This window comes from Dryobates pubescens, chromosome 14 (genome assembly GCF_014839835.1).
Source record: "Dryobates pubescens isolate bDryPub1 chromosome 14, bDryPub1.pri, whole genome shotgun sequence".
NCBI lineage: Eukaryota > Metazoa > Chordata > Aves > Piciformes > Picidae > Dryobates > Dryobates pubescens.
In genome coordinates this window covers 17663320-17677009 of record NC_071625.1, presented here as the reverse complement: position 1 = coordinate 17677009, position 13690 = coordinate 17663320, and positions in this window count along the sequence as shown.

The following is a 13690-nucleotide window of genomic DNA, read 5'->3' as shown; positions in this document are numbered from 1 at the left end:
GGAAATAGAAGGGAAAGCATCTGGACATGTGTTACTGGTGAGTATATTTCTGTCTCTAGACATACAGCACTTGATCACTACAGCCTATCCTGTACCCTCATTCAGTTACCTCAAAGGTAACTGAAGGAGGAAGAAGGAGGCAGGTGGAATGAACTGAGCATCACATTCAGCTATGAAGCCAGGATTGCTTTTTTGTTCTTTTCCTGATCAGATCTGAAGCTGCTGATCCCAAGCGTGTCTTTATCACTTGCCTTGATGGCTGGGTGAAGAAAGGATTGAGTTATCTCCCCCTTGAATGCTCTGCTCTTTGCTATATAGTAACAGTGTAGGAAGCAGTATCTCAGAGCAAAAGGCTGAATATACTATTTCAAGGCAAAGGCTGGGTAGATTTCCTATTTCTGGCTGGCAGAGAGTTAATTTTCTTCCTAGTAGCTGGTACAGTGCTGTATTTTGGATTTAGTATGAGAAATATGGATAACACACTGATGTTTTAGTTGTTGCTAAGTAGTGCTTATCCTAAGATGAGGATTTTTCAGCTTCTCATGCTCTGCCAGTGAATAAGTGCACAAGAAGCTGAGAGGGAGCATGGCCAGAACAGCTGACCCAAACTATCCAAAAATATATTCCATGCCATGGCATGTCATGCTTAGTACATAAACTGGAGGCAGTTGGCCAAGAGGAGCCTATCTCTGCTTTGGGACTGACTGGGCATGAGTCAGTAAGTGGTGAGCACCTGCATTGTGCATCACTTGTTTTCCCTGGGATTTTTTACACTCTCTCTTATCTTTTCCTTATGATTATTGCTATTAATATTAATATTGCTCATTACCACTATAATATTTTATTTCATTTATCAAACTGTTCTTAACCCTCAAGTTTTGGTTTTTTTTGATTCTCTTTCACATCCCACTGAGAGGGACAGAGGAATGAGAGAGTGGCTGCTTGGTGCTTTAGTTTCCAGCTAGAGTTAAACCACTAGAGTACAGCGGTGTATCCTGTTAGCTAATGGGGCTGAAATAATAATGACTTTCTTAATAGTCTCTGTCAGGAATCTGGTGCAGCACTGCTTAGAAATGACAGCTTGATGATAGGACAAACTGGTTGATTTACCAAGTGAATTACCGCTGGAAGTACACCCAGACCTCAGACTGTGATTTTTAACTGAACACGGAAGTTTGCTTCCCGCCCACACAACCCTGGCTTGCTTACATTTTCATTACCTTCCTCTGACAGACCTCTAAAATGAGAAAATGATGAACAGTGGAGACATGGGGATGGAAGCCATTAATTGAACTAATGAAAATGGATGCTCACCTTTAAGGGGAAACATTAAAAAATCTTCCACAATTCTGTTCCTAATACAGCCATTTCAGATTGCTGGGACTAAGGGATTATTAAAGATTACTTTATATTCTGCTCTCTGTGGATACAAAGATTGCTCTGCCGGTTGGGTGACTAGACCAGGGACTATCACTGGGTTTACTGTTAACAGAAGAGTTGCAGCTCCTCTCTCTAGGCATTTAGCTTGGCACTGGCACAGCCCCTGCATTGTTTGCTAGATGGCAAAATAGTCTCATAGCTGAAAACTGGCCTCTGGAAAAACAGCAAATCCAGAGTGTCATCACTGTTATCCACATGAGTGTCCTACAAGAGCTCTGGGGTGCTGTGAGTGTGTGGAGTGTCCATAGCCAGATATCAGGAGGGAGCCTGTGAGGAGAGGCCAGGACTGCCCCATGCTGGACAGCTGGTTCCAGCCAGCTCCAGTGGCCCCACCATAGGACGCAGCTGAGCCACTCAGCCAAAGTGGGTGCACTCTGCTCTGCAAACATGACTGGTGCTGTCAGAAGATGCTTCCTGCTGCTTTTTGTGCCATATTGGGCCAGGAACACTCAAAAGGCTTTTCAAGGCTTCTGTTCCTATTTCCATCAGGAATTATCAAGAGAAGTAAGTATGAGGGGAAAAAAAAGTGTTGTCTAATGGCATACCATTTGGGTTTGCCTCTAGGTTTAGAGGCTCCACACATCCTTTATCTTAACTGAACCAATTTGAATTTCCATATAAATTTCTGTGAGCCTGTGTACTCAAGGAACAAAGTTAGAAGTACTCTCTGCTAACGATTTTCCAGCACTACTCCTTGTATCGACGTTCTTGCTGCAATTGCCTGAAAGCACATCACCCCCAGGGCCTCCGTGAATATTCAGGGAAAACAATTATGTTTAAAATAATGTCTCTTACAAACTGAAAATTAAGGCAACCTGTTGGTAGAAATGGCCTGAGAGCATTAGCACATTGATCCCAAAGGTAAGCATGGTGCCAGCTCATTTCTGAAGTCTTAAGGCTGTTTTCCAAGCATTGACCCTCTTCCAGTCCCACACTCACAGCTACAAATCCTGGTTTAGAATAACAGTACGTTCCTTACTGCTGCTAATTGCTGAGCTCTTCTAGAAAGAACCGTGCTGCTGCTTAAACTCCAAATCAGTCAACACCAGCAACTCTAGTGTGGGATTACTGCTCCCTGTGATTGACCCCAGAGAAGTCAATGGCAAGAGTCTAATGCAGTCTTTGATTCATTACTGGTGGGTCTGAATCATGCTTCTCGAACAGCATGAACTGCGGGGTGAGGGGTTGACTGATTTTTAAAACTTCCAGTCTTCACAATTTGAAGAGACAGGGAAAAGTTTACAGCAAGCACAGATTACAGTCAAGGTAAGGACAGTCTCTGGAGACCACCTTGGTTCCATACTTCTGGTTCTTACATTTCTCTTCCTCTAGTCTGTCGATGACTGCATTGTCATTTCCAATAACTGTCCAGAAAATCCATGTGGAATTCACTGACAAAGTAAAGGGCAATTGCAAATGGAATCTAACAATAAGTAGTACCCAAGACAAAAAATCTAAGTCTGCTGCTCCAATTCCTCACTTCTAAAAGCTTTCCTGAATCTCTTCTCTGTTATTTTGCCTTCAGTTCAAGACTGAGTATTCCTGCTGTAGGCTTAAAGGAGAAAACAAGCAAACACCCAGTGTCACCAGGGACATTTCTGCACACTGTAGAAGACAGCCAAGACATTTGGCTACTTCATAATGTTCCTATATGTTTCAAATCATGAGAGAGATCTGGTCCTTTTTGCACTTTCAATGAGCCACCATGTCTGGCCATATAAGTCTGTGAATCAATCAAGAATTTGCCATTTTTTCCTCACCCCAGGAAGACTTCTCTGCTGTGCTGTGAGGCTTGTAAAACTCTCTGAGGGTGGAAGATGTTATTTATGAAATATATATGCACTACTCCTAAATTAGATAATTGTGCCACTAGTCTGCAGCTTTTGCTTGTGACTCCTATTTGGAAAGGATCTCAATATTGCACTTGCTCTATGTTTATTGTGTCCACCCACTATCTCTTTATTTGGGCTAAAAAAATTCTTGGAGACCATCTCTCTGTCCTGCTTTTCTACAGCCTATGAGAAAGGGAAGGAGATTGCTTCTGCAATAAAGAAAATAAATTACCTTCTGGGTTCCTGAGTTGCAAAAACATTGGAGGTAAAAATGGAAAAGTGGAATGTACAATCAAAGGGATTTTCTCTTAGAACCACCTACTGGACAAATACATAGATATGTATCCTTAAAGCACTATTTATTCCTGTATGAAATTTCCTGCTTTGGCAGAGGGGTTGGACTAGACGATCTCTCAAGATCCCTTCCAGCCCCTAACAGTCTGTGATTCTGTGAAATTTATTTACATAAGAAAGGATATTCCTCATTAGTTAGTTGCTAGATTTCCCCCCCCCCCCCCCCCCCCCCTTGATATTTGAGAGTGCTTTTACAGGTCAATTAGATCTCAGCTCCACTGGTTGTGTCATCCCAAGTTCAAACACATTACTGAGTCAGATTTGTTCTGATGTCAGTCTGAAGACAAAGCAGCTGAATTGACTTCAGAGCACTATGCTCTATATACAGCATGTAAATGAGAGCAAAGCTTGGTTCCCCTCCATGATACCCGCCTTGGTGCAACTAGAGTTCTCAGGCAAAAATTCCTCTTTTGCCCTCATTTTGGCTCTTCAATGAGATACTTCTGAAATTAGCTTCCTGTAGTATGTATGCACAAGACTGCTTTTTCATTACTCACTTTGTACACTAACAAGCATTAGATAACACCAAGTCACGACTATTTTACTAGGGAAGGCAGTCTTCAGAGCATCCTACTCTTAATACTTCATATAGGTACAAGAGTTCCCCTGATGTTCCCACATTGATGCAATTTTCCACTATGGAAAACTTCTGACTACCATCACATTTCAGATAGAATAGATCTAAAACTGCAGCAGAGCAGAAGGATGCATAGATTCAGAACAGAGAGTGAGCAATAGTATTCCCTAGACACATCTAAATCAAAGCCAGTATTATGTGTCAGTATTTTTCAAGTATTTGTATCCTGTCACAGCACCCACTGTGTTTCTTAGCACTTTGATAGGGTAGTTTATTGCCTTTGGAGTATAGTTTTGACACACTTTAACGTGACAGAAGTGCAATCAGGCACCAGAATGAATGTGTTTGTCACCGTCCTTGCCTCTTTCATGCTGACACAAGCACTACTGAAGCCATTCTGTAAATCAAGACCGGGACAGATCCCAGTTGAAAACTCATCTTTTGGAGAAATTTGCTACGTTAAACTCCCTGTTCCAGATCATTGTGCTGCTGTTTAAGAAGCAGTGGCAATGTAAGAGTGTGGTGGGAAGGTCTATGCATTTCAAAGAGCCATCACAGCATCAATTTATATTTGCACAGCCACCCGAGTTAAAATGCTACACCTAACACCTATATTAATTTCTCAAAACTAATCTAGCATTAGGGGTTTTTTTCCATACATCTTTTTCTAGTTGTTCTTCTTTAAAAATCTTGAATAAACTACAGATCAAACTTTTCCCAGTCACGTGGAAGGTGAGTTTTCCAGCATTCAGATTAGACTTCTGACACTTTCCCAATAAGTGAGCGTGCTTTTTGAATAATGGAACACAGCATGAAATTCTATGTAAAGGTGAACGCTGTCTCCTGGAGACACCATTTCAGCAATGGCTTTGCTAATGCTGGAAGCTGAAAATTCTTTTGGTCCCTTCCCATAATCAAAAGTCTCAAGGTCCTCATCCAACACTTTACCACTACAGCTATAAGTTTGGGCCTCATATTATTTTAATGTCACTGTTTTACATTTTTAAACCAGTGCTTTATCATTTGTTCCTGTGAACAAGATTTAATGCACATAGTTGCATTAAAAGAGCTAAGTAAAGGAGTAGAACAGTAAGAAGTCATTCTGATAGATGTAGTGATCTTCCTACAGTTCCAGACAATTGACGGTTGTTCATCCTAGTTGAGTTGCTACTGCATTTTCAAGGCAGAAATATCAACCAGGTGGGCTCAAACACCCATTTGAGGAACCTTCTTACATCATAGCTTAATGAAAGGCAACAACCACCTCTCTCAGGTGAGCCAGGCCAAACTCGCCCTTCTTTCATGCCCTCCCCCTTCTATTGTAAATACTGGGACTAAATTGAGACTGTACACACTTGAGACTGTACACACTTGATTTATTTTCTATTTTATAATAATGACCATCTCAAAAGGTTACCAAAAATAAACAGATAAAAAAGTGCAAGACAGAGCTGTTTGAGACAAGACAATGAAAATACAAGGCTTAGCTGTTCTTTCCCTTACCAAGAAGTTGGGAAAGAATTGAAGTAGGTCTACAGAAATCAAAAAATGTAATCTATTAAATGCTTCCTTCTGAAAGATTCAATGATTTTCTTGACACTATCTGTAAGACAATGAAGAAGAATCAGTGCAATGTGAACAGTTACTTTAATTGTACATTTTTGCACTACAGGGCTTGGCTAGTAGGCCTGCAAGTGGGCAACTGAAAAGTTAGACTATACAATATAAGAAAACAGAGACTGAAGGACATCACAGATAATCTGGCCTTTGTTGTGTCTGAATGATTAACTCTTCTGAAATCATCCCTGGCAGGTGTTTGCCTAATATATTATTTACTATTTCAATGCCAGAGATTCCTATCTCTGTAAATAGTGTTCTTCAGTGTTTCTTGTCCTTAAAAGTATTTCTCCTTTTCTTATTTAAAGGTCTCTTGCTAAAGCTTAAACTAATTACTTTTGTTTTGCCAACTATATATGTGAAGAGCGTTTTAGTCATGTCTTGCTGAAACAAGCTTGCCACAGTTGAAAGTGAGAGGGGCTGTATTCTCAAGAGCATATGTTGTTTATTTTTGTCTTGCCCCAAACACAGTATTTTCTAAGGTTTACTTTTGTCTCTTGGTCCCTCCATACAGGCCACATCCAGATTTTTCCTACACAGTCCACATGTGTCTTGAAAGTTGTACTCCATGCTGGACTCAGGACTGTAGCTGTTGTCTTTGTAGTGTTGAGCAGAGCAGCAGGATATTTGTCCTATAACCCATTTGTTTGAACATTTCAGAAATAAGAGGTGTGCAATAATATTAATTTGTTTTCACTTTGTGATCTACTACTGTCTTCTACTACTCTCCTGAACACTTCTATCTAAAGAGTCATTCTAAAACATTTTGCCAGCTAGCTGTTGCATCTAAATCTCCTATACATTACAGAGTGTGAAATTCACTCTTCATCCACCTGGATGATGTCTCCCAAGGCCATTCTTCGAGTAGACTGCCTCCTCACAAAAGAGGCTTCATCCATTTCACCTTGCTTTGCTCCTCGTTCCTTCTGCTTTTTGGCCACATTTTCAATGAGCTTACTTGCATCACTGAGGGCTTTTTGTGTTCGCTGACATGCAGATTTCTGCTTTCCTTCTCCCACACTTGGATCTGTGACCTTTAAGGGTTTGGCTTTCCCATGGTCTTCCTGCTGCTCTTTCACGTGCCTTAATCTGAATCGGCGCCGAGAAACATTCTGGCACGAGTCAGATATGCTGTCAGGTCTGTTAGATTCATCATGCACGTCAGATACCTGGAGAGTGGGGATTAATGGCTTACAGAGTGTCTTTGGAGCATATTCAACACCAGGTTGTTTAGTCACCTTAGAAGTTGCCTCTGGGGGCAAAAAAATTTGAATTTCTCCAAGAGGTTTGCTGCTTTTAGGGGCTAAGGGATCATCTTTATTCTCCAGAGCTGCCTTCTCACTCAGCCTCATCTTTGAAGTGTTTTCAACCTCTGCCTGAACCAGATTCTTTACTTTTTTCACGTGGGGATCATTGCTGATTGAGTTGATAACTGTCAGCTTCTGAGCAGCCATTTGGGCTTCTCTCTGGATGCTCATAATCTTTTGGAGCTGGGCTTCTTTTACTTCCACAGGGATCTCCAAAGGGGCTAACTTCACAGGCCTCTTCACAGTGATGTTTTCTGTGCTGCAGAACTCATTTGCACAATGCAGGCTGGGTGACAAAGCTCCCTCTTTTTTCACTTTTTCTGGCCATACTTTTTCCTCTCCCTGGGATAGCCTTTTCTCTGAAATCCTTGGAGAAGGAGGTTGGAAACCAAGGTTCCTATGTTCATTTCCTGTCTTACCTCCTACCAAGATGTGAATAGGCTTTTTCTCAGGCTGCAGGTTCACAATGGTGACTTCACTGACAGTGCACTTGTACTTGGGCTTTTCTTCAGCCATCAAGACACCCTTAAAAAAAGCAAATGGATGCAAGAATCACTATCATGCCTTGTATAAGTCATCACTGTTAGCTTTTTATGTGATATTTGAGAGTCTGACAAGAGTGCAAGCTTGGTGTCCCTTAAAGCATACTCCTCATAACCATAAATCCTAGGCACTGTGCTCCATATTTGGATGTACCCCAGGCTAATCTAAAATAAAGGACAAATTTAGTCTGTGCCTGGAGACTAAATAACCCTGACAACTGAGGAATCAGGGCTTGTCTCCTCCCTAGCCGTCACCCAGTGCATCTCAAAGAGCACTACCATTCTTTCTCCCATTCTTTCCCAAATATTGAGCGTCCTTTCTAAGCAGTGAACAGTGAGTGGGAATTTTAAGTACCTGTAAATAAAAATTATATGTGCCTTGTCCCTTTTGTTTCTTGCTGTGTTCCAAGAAAACACTTAAGGCTACCTACAGCTCTCTAAATGAGAAGTGAAATAAAAGAAACATAAATAAACTTTTGTCCTAAAATGGAGAAACAAAGCAATGAAACAGAACAAAAGCACTAATTCAAAATGAGGTATGGGCATGGAAAGAAAGAAAAGGTAAACAAAGGAATGAGACACTATCTTTTTAAAAGATCTTGTTTGAAAACCCTTTTAGTCGCCTTTAAAAATGAGTATAGAAGACCTTGCCTAGACAATGCCTCCTTCTAGCTATGGCCATTCTGTGTTTTCATGCTAGTTTTAGACAAGAGTGATTAGATCATTTGCTGCTGAATTCATCTGAGGAACATTCAGACAAGTTAAGAAGACTTGGAGAAATTTTACACACCACCTAAATCCAATTGGAGTCCTAATGTTAATGCACTTAAAACCCATCCAAGGCTAATCTGCAAGATAAGCTGCATCCTCTGTTACCCTGCACACATTACTCAGTACCTTCTCAAAATGTCCATCTGCTATGTATATACTCCTACTTAAAATTTAATTAAGTAATTGGCTCAATCTTGTGCAGGTAATTGCTCTGTGCCCAAAATTCCCTTTGCAGTCAATGAGACCCACACAAAGAATGACTGCTTCAAGCTCTCAGGATCAAAGTATTATGACAGTGGTGTTATCAAAAGGGACCACCAGTCTTTATTTAGACACCACAACCTTCATGTAATTAAAATACTTTCCTTCCTGGCCTCAGCTTGCTGATCTTTCCAATATAAACTGCACAGTAATGGAAGAGCAAAATCAGAAGACTCACAGTACATTACTACTATTTTACTAAGTTTATTGTGTGCACTGTGGCCCAGTGACAAATTAGCACAGAGTAGCCTCAGATCTAGAAACTTGGTGTCCCCTGTAAATGGGACTATGACAACCCTCTGCTTCAGCTGTCTTAGTGCCCAGAATGGATGGCCCTGAGAGAGAGATTCTTCTATTATTTTACTTCACTTTGATTTCATGAGTCTGCTGATTGCAGCATAACAAACACTTGGTTTGTAGGCAGAAAGTGAGATTTGCAATAGAATCTTGGGGAAATCAGGTGCCATTTTGAAACCTTGTTCACCAGCCTAGCAACTAGGTTGAGAGAAGAGACTGAGAAGAGTTTCCTTTCCATCTTGGTCCACAGCCTCTGTTTTTCTTTCTACAACTGATTAAACAGGACATATCTGAAGCAGCTTCAGAGGCCCTGAAATCTTCTGTTGGCATGTACCTGGCAAAAATGAGGAACCAAAATGGGACAAGCATATAGGATATGCTTAGATTTCCTGACAGCCAGCTGGACTTTAACCAGAAAGTCAATCTGTCAGCAAACAAAGCAGCAGGTTTCTGTGCTATACAAAGCTCTGTAGGTCTTGAGATCCAAACCACTATTTTACGCAAGTCACTTCTCCGTACTGCTCAGAAATACTTCCCTATTACAATTGTATCATGAACATAACCACCAGGAGGCAACACTGGAATTGCAATATACATGATTATAGATACATAATGGTTGAAGGGAATCCACAAAAACCTCTGCTTCCTTTAAAAATCCCTATTTTCTAAATCACATTTGTGAAGTTTCCTCTCCTTGTTCATTGAAGCCAAATTTATAGTACATTACATAAGGAAAAAAACACAAAACAATCTAATGAACAAACAAAACCCTCTCTAAATCTCAAGCTCTTCCTACATGAGGAAAAGCTTTAATCTCATTGCCACAGGGTAATCTGTAGTGTTAAGCAGATGTTGCACAACTCAGATGCTTTTCTTTCCCATCATCACGTGTATCAACTGATTGCTGTGGTTCAAAGGGGAGGACAGAAATACCTAAGAAAGGAAGCTCACAGATCAAATCCTCCATCTTATCTACTTGAAAGCTTTTCCCCAGAGTGGAGTTTTCTGAGTTCAATTCCAAAATAAATACCAAGCCTTCAGCATGCCTTAATTCTCCGTGTGATGCCTGAAGCTTTGCTACTGAAAAGCCCTGTGGCACGTGGAGATGCATTACACATGCTGTCATTCAACAAGGGAGAGAAATGATTCAGTTTAAACATCTAGGAGTGAATGGCATTGCATCCATGGCAGATTCTGCATGCACTATAAATAGCTCAGGTCATTGTGAATGGACAGCAACAGAGTCAGCACCTGAACAGCGCCCCAAAAACCTTAACTATCCAGCCTTGCAGTACTCTGTTTTTGCCAGCTGCCATAAGGATCACATCTGCAATGTCAGGGACTTAAATTTTACAACCCAATATTGTCTGTAGGCCAGTGGATCCTAAGAGGTCAGATGGTACATCAGGCTGGTGAAGATAAAACATAAGTGTCTGAAATCAGCATTACTGAAAGCATGCTAACATCACACCTAGCCGTCTTTGATCCCAAAACAACTGGGTATGAAGGTGGAAGGAGTTGAGAGGCTTCACAGACTTTCCTCCTGAGTCTCCTCAATGCAGGATCCAGAGATCATGTGCCATTCTGCAACAGCTCCCTTCCCTTGGAATCTTGATAGCAAGAAGAGTTTCAAAACACAACAAGCTAAGTGAGTGGTCTAAAAACCAGACCAGTATCAGAAGACTCACTTCCAATCCCTTTTCTACTTTGTTCCTCTGTGACTGTGCTTTCCACCTGTAAATTTGTACTGATGCCCCCTCCTAACCCCTAGGAAGATTTTGGGTGTAAGTATACTAGACAGTATTAAGCTGCTCAGCACTCAGGTGAAATAGAGTTCTGTTAGTTCTTAAAATAGGGTCAGTTCCAGATAATTTTCTGACACAAAGTGCTTGAGAGAAGGTAACACCCATTAAATAATCAAAACATGAGAAAACCTACAATCACTTCAAAATTATGTTAAGCATGTATATAACATTTTTCTCAATGCTGCTCTGCCAATTTCTTCATATTGTGTAGGATATTAAAGACCTTAATACAAATTTTGCTTTCTGTAGGACTTTTTATATTGAAGTGGTTTATTTTGTAGGCACGAGAACATTTTGGACATAACATTATTGTTAATCTACAGGAATGTTTAGTGAAAACATTTTAAATTTGTTCCTAAGTTTTGGGGGATCTTAAGAGGATTTACACCATTTCCTACAATTTGGCACACTCTCATTCCTAATGCCATCATTGCTTTATTAGCTCCTACATGAATTCACGAAGGGAACAGTCTGAATTCTAGGAAACCTGCAGCAGACATGCCCTTGCAGACAGCTAATTTGCAAACCATGGAGTATCCAGACTTCCTTCATGACTTCCAAGCTTTACTGAACAACCCAAGTCTTGGGAAGCTTCTTGTAGGGATTTGTGATATTACAGGAAAGAGGAGGTGCAGAACTTCAGTACTAGACTTCTAACTGACACTGTGATAACAAGTCATGCAAGCTAACTTTTCCAGCATCCACATCTAAACAGGGGCATTGCTCCTTATTTAGACCAAGACAAAGACTTGTAAAAAGTGAGCAACTAATATTAGACTTCTAAATCTAGATTTGATATAAATAAATGACCTGGTTTTCAACAGTAGCACTGGCTTTGCACATTCTTAAATTCAGCCAACTTATTTAAGTATCTTAATCATAATTCAAGACTATCTTCAGCTTCAAAAATCTTAGCTTTAACTGTGAGAATAAGGACAATTATTTTCCTAAATCCTGAACACCTTCAAATTCCAGCCATTTCAACAAGAATATATGAGAAGTAAAGGTCTGAATCTGCAGTTGAACCCATGCTTACTGGGTGTGTGTGAGACATTACAGAAGTAGCCTAAATCTTCTTATTGCTGTGAATAGAGTGAAACAAATTAAAAATTCAATACCCCTTGCTAACTACCAACTTCTGTGCATGTTATGTGCCCACAAAGATAGCAGCATGAACAGAGCTTGCAGACACAAAGAGAGTGAGCTCTTCCCTTGCCAGTTTTGCTTAATTTAGAGCTTGGTACTGTAAAATCCAGAGAGAAGGAACTGTCTGCTGCAATGGAAGCTCCTGTCTAGGAATTAATTTGGTATCCTGCAGTATGCCACTGATAAGAGGCCAACACCTTGAAGGAAATGAGAGCAACTCCGCATCATTCAATCTGCCTGCTCTCTGGATGCCACTCGTTCATTGCACTCAAATACTCAAACACCTTTTCTCAGCTCTCCCCTGCAATATTTCATTCAGAAGAATGAGCATGCCTGTCTGCTGCAGAGGTGTCAGCAGTGCCATTATCTTTGCTTAAAACATATAGGACTCTTCAAACAGAGATCCTCAAGCCCCCATCTCTCCACCGCATTGGGGGGTGGGGGTGGGTTGGGGTCACTCTTCCCAGAATTGTTCCTTTTTGGTTCATTAGACCAATTAGGCCAGAAGTGAAAAACTGGCATAATTATGAACATTGACAGCAAGGGCACATTTGGAGGTGCCCTTTGATAAGGATAGTTTAATACAAAAAGGCTTCAGCACTAAAATCTTCCTGAATGTCCAGCTAAGAGGCTAAAAGCCCCTCTCCTTTCCCCTTGCTGCAATATGTTTGCGAGTCCATAGTTCTAACAGAAGGGGTTGAAATTGTTTCTTGTCCATGTGTGCCTCATGCTTTAGTTATGGCATGTTACCAACAGGTTGCTTCAGGTGTAGTCTCATCAGACCAGAAGAGCCCTTATAGTAGGAAAGGCTTTCAGAGGGCATTTATGACCTGTTTGATGGCTGTGCTAGCTATGGTCTCTTTAGCTGTTAGAGTCTAGTCTGAGCTGGATGACTAGGACACCCTCAATAGGAACAAAGAGTGACCAGGTCACACCTTCTGAAAATAGGTACTTCATACACTACCTCAGATAGTGAGGTGACTCATCTTCCAGAAGTTCCCATCTCACCTTGTGGCTCAAATAAATGAGGAAAACTCATTCTAGGGTGGTAGCAGGGCACTGCAGCCTGCAAAGGAGACTCCTGTTAATGGCTGGGCCAAACTTTGAATATGTCTTCTACCCTTTGTGATAAGCACACAAAAATGGGTAAGAAAGTTATTACTCACCTTGTACTATCACTTCAAGTTTTTCAAACACTCCTATTAAACTGTAGGCAGCATATAGTCATGTGCCAGTACTGATGTTGAGGTAGAATTACCTGCTAGTCCTGTTAATCCACTGATGCTTTGACAGCAGGAGTAGTACAAACAGAGCTCCTTTGTTAAAAAAAATTATTAACAATGACCTGAAAGTCCACAGTGTTCCAATTCCCTGAAAACCTACCACTTCCTTGTTGAATGCTGTAGTATTTATGCCCAGAGAATAGTCAACGACAGCCCAGCCTCAGATCGACTAATGACATGGATGTTGAAAGATTTTGATGTCACTTCTTTTATCCTCAGGCCCATTATCTGACTCGTCTCCCTTTCACACTTCAAATAGAAGCTGCTTTATAGAGCAGTGCAGTGGGCAAGCAGGGGATGTAGGGACTAGCACTACATTTTCTATAGGCTTGCTCAACAGCCATACACAAGTCTATGCCTTGCAATCAAAAATGCCCTTTAGATATATTGCAAAAATTTGGAGTCTATTAAGTTTGCTGCACTGCTCAAGAAGGTCACTATAACCTATTCCAACCTGA